The sequence below is a fragment of the Anolis sagrei genome, chromosome 2 (genome assembly GCF_037176765.1).
Source record: "Anolis sagrei isolate rAnoSag1 chromosome 2, rAnoSag1.mat, whole genome shotgun sequence".
NCBI lineage: Eukaryota > Metazoa > Chordata > Lepidosauria > Squamata > Dactyloidae > Anolis > Anolis sagrei.
Genome location: NC_090022.1, coordinates 99,860,012 through 99,872,225, shown reverse-complemented (window position 1 = coordinate 99,872,225; position 12,214 = coordinate 99,860,012).

The following is a 12,214-nucleotide window of genomic DNA, read 5'->3' as shown; positions in this document are numbered from 1 at the left end:
TCCTTACACTTAAAATTGATATAGGTGTATTTGATATTATATTAAATAGGTTTTTAAAATATATGCCTTAAAGCTGCACAAATTTGCTGTTGTTATGTGCCTTATAGTCAAATCTGTCTTCTTATGAGTCTATCCCAGGATTTTCTTGGCAAGAAAGTAATTTTTCACATTGTGATTTTATAATAAAAATCTTAATTAATTGATATTAATTGAAACTTTTTTATAATAAAGTTTATTTGCACAATAGTTTATTCATTAATTATACCTTTACTTGAAAAGTGAGGTGCTAAAAACCTATTTGTGGCCCAAATATTGGCCACGTTGTGCAGACTTGCACTAGACCATGCTGCCTTCTATCCCTCAGTAAAAGCAGGTGTTGTTCACTGTGGACTGGGACTTTGGCATATTGAGTTTAACCAGAGTAAAACTGAAGCTTTCAGAGGGTTGGAAATCTGGGTTACTGTAATCCAAAAAGCAATTTCTTCCAGCTGTAGCTTTAATCCTTCATCTCTGTTCTAGATTCCATCTGATGGTATTTTGGGGTATTTCGCCCTGGACCTCTTTCCCTCGTTCCTTGGATTTTGGGCTATCCTGATCCAGCCAGAGCCCAGTGTAACTGGGTTTTTCTATTAAAAAAGAAAATCGCACCATAAACATGTTTTTCCTAATTAAAATAAAAATCAGAGCAACCCTAACTTACAATGTAATATGTGTCTTGCACATTTTCCTGTAAAACTGCAGTATGCATTATTATATTTTTCCTGGTTTTTTTGTTGTGCCAGAGGTCTTGAGGGACAGGCTTTTCAGACAAAAAGATCCATATTGGCTAAACAAAAAAAAATATTAATGAATTTTCCATTTTGTTTTGAAATCTAAGAATTGTTTGAACTGTGTTATCTGTGTCCATACTCAGATAATGTGGGATTTCCTACCTTGATATTCTGGGATATAGGGCTGTGTGGAAGGGGCCTATGAAAATCCTATGAAATTTGCGGGATTGCTATAAATCAACAGAAGACTTGAAGGCACACATATGCATATTCATTGTGCTTCTTTTTTTGCAAGGCCACAAACTATTAAGTAAATTTAGAGAAGAAGCTGTTCACTTGTACTGTGGAATACTTTAATGAACAAGTCTAATCAAAATAGAAATTATAATCCAAATTGATCTCCAAGCAGAAGATCAAAAGGTTTAGACACCTCTTCCTTCTTTCTTCCCTCCCACCTATATGTCCTTGGTCCTTGGGAAGAGTAGATTTGAAGCACCTGCTGGAAGTAATGCAAATGAGGTATGCTGATTTAGCATGGTTGGTTTATATAATTAGCTTTTGGATTTGCATGTTATGTAAATCAGGTTGGCTCAGAGGGAGGGAGGAGAGATGAGCCTACCCTTCAAAACTCCTGGTCTATGCAAGAATGCATGTTGCATAATGCCTTTGCCTTTTATGTCCTACTGGTTTGGGCTTTTGACTGTTAGCACAACAGTGAAACCCCTAACATTGGTTCACCAGTGACACTGGAATAAAGGGTTAAGGTGGCTGCTTATTTATTGCCACAAAAGTAGGCACTCATTTATGTGAAATGTTCACACAACATAGTGGCAGATTTAGAAATAATTATTCTAATTAAAATAGAAATGCAAAACACATTTCATCATACAAGAGAACTGTGACCAGGGCATCTCTACGCTGACTTGCTTAGTTAGTGTGCAAGCTAGGTACTGCCACCAGGCCACTTCATATAGCCCCTGCTTTCTTTTCTGATGATTTGTTACATCTTTAAATGAGGCCTGGCCTTGATAACCCTTTAAACCGAGGGCACTTTCAAATAAATGACTGTCCTCTGCAAAGCAGGACTCATTAGCCACCCCCTTGCAGGATTATATGAACCTACACCATGAACTTGTATCTCTGCTTCATCAAGGCTATCCGTTTCTCAGTCCTTACCAATTGATCTTCACTACCTGAGCATAACTCTGGTCTCAGGTCAGCTTTTACAAAACGTTGCTCAGTTGCTGTTTCTACCAGCATAGAATGGGAGCTGGATGAAGGATACAGGGGATCTCCCAGTGCAATTTGAAGGCAAGGCCACTTAGACCCAGCTGCAAAGGCAGAGTGAACTGAAAGGCGACCTAAGCTCTGGTTTTTGTATGCCTTTCTGTCAGTTACAGAAAAATAAAACAACTGCTTTTGTGGTTATTGTGCTAATTTCTCATTTGTCAAAGAACAGCATTTTCCCCACAGAAAGTATATTTATTAAAGCCTGGCATTCCTAGTAATTACTGTACTAAATTGTATACAAGGGTATCTTTTCAGAAATTAAAAAAAAATGACAGTGGTGCTTTTTGTGCGTTATATCAAAGCTGTAACTACTAGAAGTTTTCAACTGCAAAGCAATTGGGGATGCATGTTTTTGTTGGAATCAAGAGACTCAGAGAAATTATCTATTTTACACCACCAGATTTTATTGCAGCATATATGCACCTTACCATGTATGTCCTCTTGTATGCAAGGCTATGGGGGTGCTTTGGAGAATGTAAACATTGTGAATGGCTAAATGTTTATAGTGAAAGAAAGTATTCAAAGATATACAGGTATATCTTAGTTAATATGTTTCTGAGCATTACTTCTTTAACAAAAATGGTTCATGACAAAGAAATATAGTGGAATGTATATGGATACTTTCCTGTATCACAGAAAATAGAGCAGTTCAACATGTTTCAGCAAACCTTTTATTAAAAATTGATAATAAGTACATGTGAAATGAAACAAGATCAGGTAAACCTTACATAACTAAAATAAATGTTTAGAGCCTTCAACAGATCACTTAAAGGATTGTTCCAAAATGCATTTAGTGGTGACCCCCCCCCCCCATCAGTCTTCAGTTTTGTTTACAGCAGGGGTCCTCAAACTTTTTAAACAGAGGGCCAGGTCACAGTCCCTCAAACGGTTGAAGGGCCAGATTATAATTTGAAAAAATCATGAATGAATTCCTATGCACACTGCATGCATCTCATTTGTAGTGCAAAAAAACCTTAAAAACAATACAATAATTAAAATGAAGAACAATTTTAACAAACATAAACTTATTAGTATTATTTCAGTGTGAAGTGTGGTCCTTCTTTGGCTGATGAGATAGGATTGTTGTTGTTGTGTGCTTTCAAGTCATTTCAGACTTAGGTTGATCCTGAGTGAGGGCCAGGTAAATGACCTTGGAGGGCCATATCCGACCCCCAGGCCTTAGTTTGAGGACCCTTGGTTTACAGTGTTATAGTCTAATTGTTCCTGGGCTTTCTGGTTAAGTGCTTTTGTATCAGGTCAACCTGCATCACATTGCATTTCTGATCTAGTTTTCTCTCTTTGATCATTGTTATTATGCATTTAAATAAACAATGGGACCTCGATTTAAGAGAATGTCCCAACTTAAGAGCATTTTGAGTTCAATGCTGTTGCTTGGCCTTGGGTCGTTTGACATACAAACAGCATTTTGATTTAAGAGTTAGTGCCAGAGGGAGTGGTAGTGCCAGAATACAGGGATTCAATGGAGCAGTCTCTGTGCCTCGTTCCTTCTTGCCTCATGCTCTTCTCCACTTTGGGAGATTGCTGTCTGCTTTGCTTTTGTCTGCTTTGAGGAACTTTGGGTTAATTCGTTTTGTGCAGTATTTATTCCTGGTATGTTTGGATTCATGAAGAGAGAGAGGGAGAGAGAGCAAGAGAGGCTGGAAAGAGTAGAGTATGAAGAAAATTATGCTTCTGCCTCTTCACTTTGTGCTTCGTTGTCACAATGTTGTGCTTCTACCATTTAAATATTATTATTATTATTATTATTATTATTAGTAGTAGTAGTAGTAGTAGTATATTTATACCCTGGGTTATCTCCCCTGAAGGAGACTGAAACCAGCTTAACATAAAAGCATCAGCATACAATTAAAATATGTAAACATGCAAAATTAAAACAGGATTAAATATAAGGTAATATAAATAGAACAGTATTTTTAAAAATCCCAATTAAAAACTATTAAAACAAATTCAAAGATTAAAACCAAAGCACCCCCTGAATTGATTTTAAACACTTAAATCTTTAAAAACCTGTCTGAATAAAAAGATTTTCTTTTGAACTTTTTTTATTGTTCCATGTGAATATGCATTTATACAATATGAGTTATTTATAAAATACATTTCCTTATATAAAAACATGTAACAAAAATAATGGGGAAGGGGTTGGACTGGAACAGATTAATAGCATTTCAATGGGAAATTGGCTTTGAGATAAGAGCAATTTGAGTTAAGAGCTCAGCCACGGAACAAATTGAACTCTTAACTCAAGGTATCGTTGCACTGTCTGTTCATGACATCTACAATTTTCCACAAAAGCCACTCACTTGTTAGTCACCGATTTTTATTATTCAAAATGCAAATGATAGCTCTATTTATCCTTCTTCTCCTTAATTTATCCTTCTTCTCCAAGCTTAAGCTTCTCCTTAAGCTTGATTGAACTCTTATGCCAGTAATTGAGACTGAGTTTATTTATGAAACCAGCTAAGATGTAGCTGTGACGTGGGATGGAAGTAACTGTGACTGTTGTTGTTTGTGGGTGGAAAGGTAATATGCAGGAAACCGGAGGGACACAGAGTGTTTAGTATACTTTTAAAAGATACATAACTATAAAGTACGCACATTACTGGTGTATCTTTCTTATTATATTTACAAAAAGATAGATGAACCCAAAACTCTGTGTGAAATTAGCTGTTGGGTGGGTGGAGGGAAGATAAGATTCATGCATCCATGAATGATGGAGCAGACAAATTATGCATCCAACCAGAAGACGGATGGAACAGACTAAAGGTGATTCATACATCCTTAGTAGAAGCCCAGTTCAAGCTTGTCATGTTTCAGAAAAATAGAACAGAGCTTGGAATTGTTACTTTGAAAAACAAAATATTACTCATATTGTTTTTGTTCTTGTTGTTCTTGTGTGCCTTCAAGTCATTTCTGAATTAGGATAACCTTAAGGCCATAAGCAATTTTTTCTTGCCAAGATTATTTCTGCTTGCTGTTGCATATTTCTAATAAGCTCCTAATTTTCATTATATTTAAAAATAATAATATTGAGAGTTGTTCATAAAAATGGAATAAGTAACAAGTGTTAGATTCTCCACAAAAGCTGGGCAATGTTGAATATAGAAATGCAAAACAAGGACATGGACCTTGAAATTCTTTCAGGACTCTCTGCTGATACTATGCTCAAGTCTAGTTATGTACTATGGTGTATTAAAATTGTGCGCCTTGTATAAAATAGCAAAATCAAGGTTTCATTTTGGATAAAAATAATTCAAGCTGTGGGTGGTTGAATCCATGGATACAGAGTGTGGGAATATGGAGGATTGACTGTATATGGGAATTCAGATCTAGAGATATTAGATGTATAGACAACCATATTATAGAGAATGTAAGACAAAAATCATAGTGTGAATACATCTTGGTCAGGTATGAGAGTTATGATACTGACAGAGCTGATTCTCCTAATCCTAAGACACTGGAATCACTCAATTAGTAGGACAATTACTTCTAAGTAGAAGAGCTTAGAATCAGAGGATAATTTTGCTTTTTCCTTTGGCAAGTATAGCATTTGCAAAGGTCTGATTGCAATGATGTCAAAACCCAGAAGCCTCAGTAAAGCCAAACACAAAGGAAAAGGTTCAAACACAGTTTTATTGTACAAAAAGAAGTGTGTAAAGCACTTAAATTCAGTGCAGTAAGCTCTGGCAGTAAATTGGCATCAAAAAACAAGATGATACGAGTAACTCAAATATAACCTGGATTATACCGCTGTTTAATCCGGGTTAACAAAAATGTTCAGCAACCTGCTCAAAAATTCACACAGTTCAAAAGCACAAGAACATGAGGCACAAAACGAAGTCCAAGAAACGTTGCAAGGTCAAAACACGAAGTTAACAAGTTGTTTAAGTCCAGATAGCAAAAGCGTGGTCAAGCCAGTCCAAAGTCAAGCCGCTGAGTTGAGGTAAACACAGGAATACAGGAATCTGTAGTCCAAGGACCCAAGCTCAAGAGTTGGCAGTAACAAAGATTCACATCCCAAAAGAGACACTTTGCCTTCTGCAAAGAGCCATACAATCAAAACCCACTTTTATCCTAAAGCTCCTCATTAGAGGATGATGAGCTCCCCACCCTTTCCTCATCGCTCTCAGCTGCCTCCATCCCCGTAGCTGAACCCAAACGCCCATCCCTCCACCTCTGCCAGCGTCTGTCAAGATTTAGGCTGCCATTCCCCTGTGAACCCCTCAAATTCATCACTGGAGGTGGATTGGTTACAAATGTCCCTAATCTCCTGAACATGGGTCCAATCCAGCTCATCCTCCCCCCCTCCATATCACTCCCAGACCCATCACTCCTTTCAAACCCCATGAAGTCCTTGTCCTCTGTAGGAGCGCTAAGTATTTCACGAATACGCTTCCTCTGAAGCTCTTCGTCGGACTCTTGATCGCGAGTAGCCCGCTTTACTCCCATGCTCTCCTCCCCATCCCCCATTTCACAATCAGAGAAGCCCTCAAACATCTCAGAATCACTTGGGGCCATGATTATCTCTCTAATGCGCTTTTGCTGCTCCTCCTCCTCCAACACCTGTGCGCAGACCTCTTCTCCCTTCTACCAGTTGTAGTAACGTTACCATCACGCTGAACTACAACAAATGAGCACCGGGATTGTGGCGCAGCTGGCTGAGTGTCAGCTGCATTAAGATCACTCTGACCAAAAGGTCATGAGTTCGAAGCCAGCCCAGGCTGGAGTGGGTGTCCAGCCATTGTGTAGCCCGTTGTCGACCTTTGCAACCCGAAAGACAGTTGCATCTGTCAAGTAGGAAAATAAGGGACCACCTTGTGTGGGAGGCTAAATTTAACTAATTTATGAGGCCATAAAGAAAGAAGACTCCGGGGAATGTGGAATGCGGAAGAACTTCATCGGTGTCGTTGATGGACGATGAAAAGCAGCAGCTCCCCTGGCGGCCAGAAAAAAGTTAAATAGCCTTTGTCTGTTAAATGTTGTTTATCAAACTGGCATTGAATGTTTGCCATATATGTGTTTACTGTAATCCACCCTGAGTCCCCTGCGGGGTGAGAAGGGCGGAATATAAGAACTGTAAATAAATAAATAAATTTTTATTCTCCTGAAATAGATCAAAAATGAAATAAGGAAAACAGATTGTTTTTATTGAAAATAATAGGCCTTCAACCTGCTTCTCTAAGTAGGCCTACTGAGATTTTGTTTTAGTATACTAAGTAATCAGATTTTCTCTGATGGCACTGAGTCTGTAACTCAACTCTTCCTTATTCTCCTTATATTCAAATCTTACCCCATAGCTGTCTGTAGGAAATATGAAAATGGAATATCTGAACCAAACTAGATCTACAGTCCAAAGTCCTAAGGCAATTTTTAGAAGATATTGCAAGTTCTTAAAAATGTTCATTTGAGTACTTTGCCCACCCTAGATCTAGCAATGAACCTATACCTTGGTCTTAAAGAAGGCCACAACACAATTTGTTCACCTGCATTGAATGTGCTTAATTACCTACCAAAAACCCTTCCCTGGACTTTAGGGTAGCTAGTGTGTCTTAAGGAAGACACACATTTTCCTGTAAGCTTGCCTTCCTGCACTACTGTGATTCCTCAAATTATTACTTGTAATCTTAGCACAATTGTGCAATTTCACTATTAAAAACAAAAATAGCAAAGATGTATATAAAATATACTGCAAATAGCCACTTTAGAATGAGAAGAGAAGGAAAATCCTCCCTCTTGATGTCATGTTACTCCCAGAAGCGGAAGAAACCCATCATAGTAAAGCAGGTGATGGGAACATTGTGGGATTAGGATCTTTTTTTACCCACGTATAATCTGCCCTAGACTACTACATTTCTGTTTTCAGAATAAAGATTTTGGAAGCAGGCTAACGAGTGAATTATATTGTATATTTATAGGCTTAACACAAATAGTTTCCACCTTGAATCTATTGGGCACCCTAGAGGGAATGGACCAACCCAGCAATTCACTAAATGCATGTTTTCCTAGGTCTAGACCAGACAAGAGTTCAGACTGTTCATGACATTTTCAACTTATCTTGTTTGAAATAGCTGTGCATTCCTAGCATGAATAATTTGCGGTTTTTCACTGTAGATCTACCACAGGCTGCTCTCTGTATTTAACTGTAGCTTTTCCAGAATTCAGGTGGTACATGATGCCATTTAATTGTGCTGGCATGTATTATGAACCTTTATATAGGGGACAGGCAGCCTTTTTTGGCAGGAAGAACATCACAATGCCAATTCAAAGTGTGAAAGGCAGTACATTAATTGCAGTATGCTTTCATACTACACAGTTGTAGCACTGCAATTCCAGTGTAGCTCCTATGTGGAACCCTGGGATTTCTCGTTTGGGGACAGAACTCATCTTGGGACCAAATTAAATAAGGAGAGAGGCCACCAGCAACATCTGGGTAGGACGGCTCTTTCTTTTGCTCTGCACTTTCAAGTCATTTCAACTTATGACAACCTAAGTTGAAGCTATCATAGTGTTTTCTTGGCAAGATTTTTACAGATGAGGTTTACTATTGGACTGAGAAAGTGTGACTTGCCCAAGGTCACACTGTTGGTTTCAACGCAAATGGGGGTGGGAACCCTTATGTGCAGCATTATATTCTAATGCCCAAATCACTATGAAAGGCACATATAAGCTCACCTGGGACTGTCTGTAACTGTAGTGAGAGCTTCCTTTGGCTTCTGCTTGGTGGCATCATGTTGATCCGGCAGTGCATTTTTAGTCAATTGCTTTTGTATCTTTACTGCAAAATGGGGAGGGGGGAGTTGTGAGATTTTGTGTTTGTGCCTAAATAACTTGATAAAACTTAGACAGAATGTATCTTCACTATATATGGGGGGGGGGGGGATTACTGGACAATATCATTGATTTGCCTCATACAGAAAATTTCTGGGACTAGCCTAGGGCTACAGTGGTCATGGCCTGGAGGAGTGTCACCAAGCCAGAGACACTTATGTTTCAGGTTGGTATTACTGTGTGCTTTGTTAGAACAAAAGGACCAAAGAACTGAAGGTCATTATTTCAGCAAGGGGAATTCAATATCAATGGCTATCATGCACACTCTGTTTTAGAGCTCTGCAGGCAGAAGCGCAGAGGCACACTGGATGTGCCACGTGATAAGATCCCGCTGCAAAGAATAATTCTTCCCAGGCTATTCACACATAGAAGGCACTACTTTTCTATTGAAGCTGACACAACTCTTTCCCTTCTTGCATTTCCATCTGGTGGGACAGGAGCTAACGCTAATCAGTAATTGTGTGCAAATGGATTCCTTTGACTGTTGAGCCACTGAGACTCGATTTTAATTTGTTGTATATATTTCTTGCCTACCTGCATTTAATTGCCTCCTCGACCCCGGAGAAGAGCTTTTGTTAGCTTTGCAGAGTAACATGTTCTGAATATTCTAAGAACAGCTTTTTCAAAAATCCAGAATGATTATCTTTTGGTGACGCGTCATAGACAACTTGAGATGTGCCTTGTGCCCCCCCTCCACTTCTTCTTTTCCTTCTTCCATTCTATGCTATGCAAATGAAATTCCCGAAAACATGATGAGTTGCTGTTGCCATAGAAACCTGGTGCTGGCAGAAAATGTAACCATTTAAGGCTGCAGATTTATTCATGTGCCCTGTTAGTCAAACTTCATACAATAAAATCAAATTAATATTTCTGTCTCATCAGGTTTTTGCATCTTTGCGTTCCCTTTTCCCAACCTTCCAAAACATATTTTTGTGTGTGTGGGTGGGGGAAAGAAATGACATGTATAAAGGGAACAAATTTCTCCATTACTGTTTCTTGGCAAGTAGTGTACCAAATACCTGCTTAGTTAATCTGCCTTCTCAAGACGTCTATTTTATTGGTGATGCTACAGGACCAATGCTTTGAGATTTTGGGAACCCCAAGCCTAGTTAGTATTGCTGATATACCAGTTTAGCAGATAAACTGAACCCATCTTCAAACAGGACCCCGAATAGTCGCTGGCATAATGTGAATGCAGAGCACAATCCTGTGGCGTTTCTGCATAGTGAAGCCTCTGTAGCCTTCATTATAATTCCTCCTATACTTCTTTGTGAAATATCATTACTGTTCCAACAAGCACTCATCCTTCCACTATTGTGGGGGTTAGGGTCACAGAACTCCCAAGAAACTAGAAACCCATGAATATCTCTAGGACCCACCCCCTCTTTTTTTAAGTCAGAAGAACCTTCAGAAACTGCAAGTTACTTCTGGTATGAAAGAATTGGCCATCTGCAGGGGATGCCCAGATGTTTTAGCATCCTGCAGGAGGCTTCTCTCATGTTCCCGAATGAGAAACTGGAGTTGACAGATAGGAGCTCACCCTGTCTTGCAGATTCGAAATGCAGATCTTCAGGTTAGCAGTTTAGCTGGCACAATTGTTTAACCCATTGTGTCACCGCAGCTCCACACACACACACATTCACCTCCCTCCCCCCCACACACACATTCAAATGCATTTCACACACATACAGTAGCTGTATGAGTGGGGTGTCTGGGCCTGGCCATTTTTGCATTACTTTATGCACTCACTCACTCAGGAGATGAGAACAGAGGAACAAGAGGCGGGAGAGCAGACAGGTCAGAAGGAGGGTGTGCTGCCCCCAGAAAAGTAATTGCCACAGACCCTTCCCACTATCCTTGCTGTCCTCCTGCCACCATCATAATCCTGGCCACTCTCTCCTGCTCTCTTCTCCTTTATCTGCCCTGGAGATTGGCACACTACTTGCCCATTGTTGGCTCTTCTGTCCCATCTTTTTATCACTTGCCCACCCTAATGAGTGAGTGCACAAGGGAATATATGCACACACTATTCCTCAATGGCAGTTTCTCGAGCTGCTCCTGACACAGAAAAAAATGGCCTCTCTGCTTCCCATCCCCTTCTCCCCCAAACACATGCTGGAATGCATGTCCACACCCCTCCTCCTGCTTTTCATATCCCACCCCTTCCCCCTTCCCCCTGCAGGAGTTAGTGAGGGAGCAAGGCAATGTTCATGTGGCAGGGCCAAGACTTTCCACCATTTGATTTCCTACAAGCTACGGAAGATTTGACTACTCACTAAATCTGACTTTACATAGTTCAAGATGGTCACCAGCATTATTAGATGCAGGGCAACAGCAGAGTCAATGGCAAATAATCCATGAATAATTGTATCCATGAAGGTTGAACTTGCAAATGTGGAGGTAGGACTGGGCCATTTGCTTCAATCAGTCTCTCATTTCCATGAATGCTGTACTCATCTCCATTTGTTTCTGATTGGAATAGCCATTGCAAATAAATACACTAGTCTTTTTTGCTAACCATAACAAAACTCAAATTTTATTTGTTACAGTTAAGATTTAGACAAACATTTTTGTTTATCATGCTAATTGTTACTTTTTTTGACAATCCCTAGAATTAATAGAGAAAGTGGCAATAAGTGCTTCTTAGCGTACAGTTTGCTAGAATCAGGAATGAAACATGACACTAAACTCTATTCTAGTGTGAATGCTAAATATGTACAGGAACTCTGGGAATAAATATTTAACCAGCTGCATTCATTTGTGATGTGCAAGGTGTCATAAAAATATTTGTTCTTAGAGGAAAGCTAAGTTTTCAAAGCCAGAGTTTCAAAGCGAACAGCAGCAGAATGACAATCACAGCAATTCTGTCAGGCCTAAAAACTCTCTCTCTCTCTCTCTCTCTCTCTCCTTTCTTTCTTTCTTTCTTTCTTTCTTTCTTTCTTTCACAGAGTTTGCTTGGCAAGATTTGTTCAAAAGAGATTTGCCTTTGCCTTTCTCTGTAGTTGAGAGAATGTGACTTTCCCATGGTAACCCAGTGTCTTTCCATGACTGAGAAGGGATTCAAACTACTCTCTTTCTTTCTTTCTTTTATTTAAGCATGTCTCCATTTTGCAGTATAGGAAATGTACTTGTTTTCTAAAGGCATGAATGCAAGTTGCTAGCAGTCTGGAACAGTTTACTATCCATAAAAGCATTTCTCTCTCTTTCTCTTCACACACACACGCTATCCATATATACCAAGGTAGGCTGACAAAACAATTAAAAAGTGAATAGTTATCAACTGAAAAAGCTACAGTTTCTACTTCATG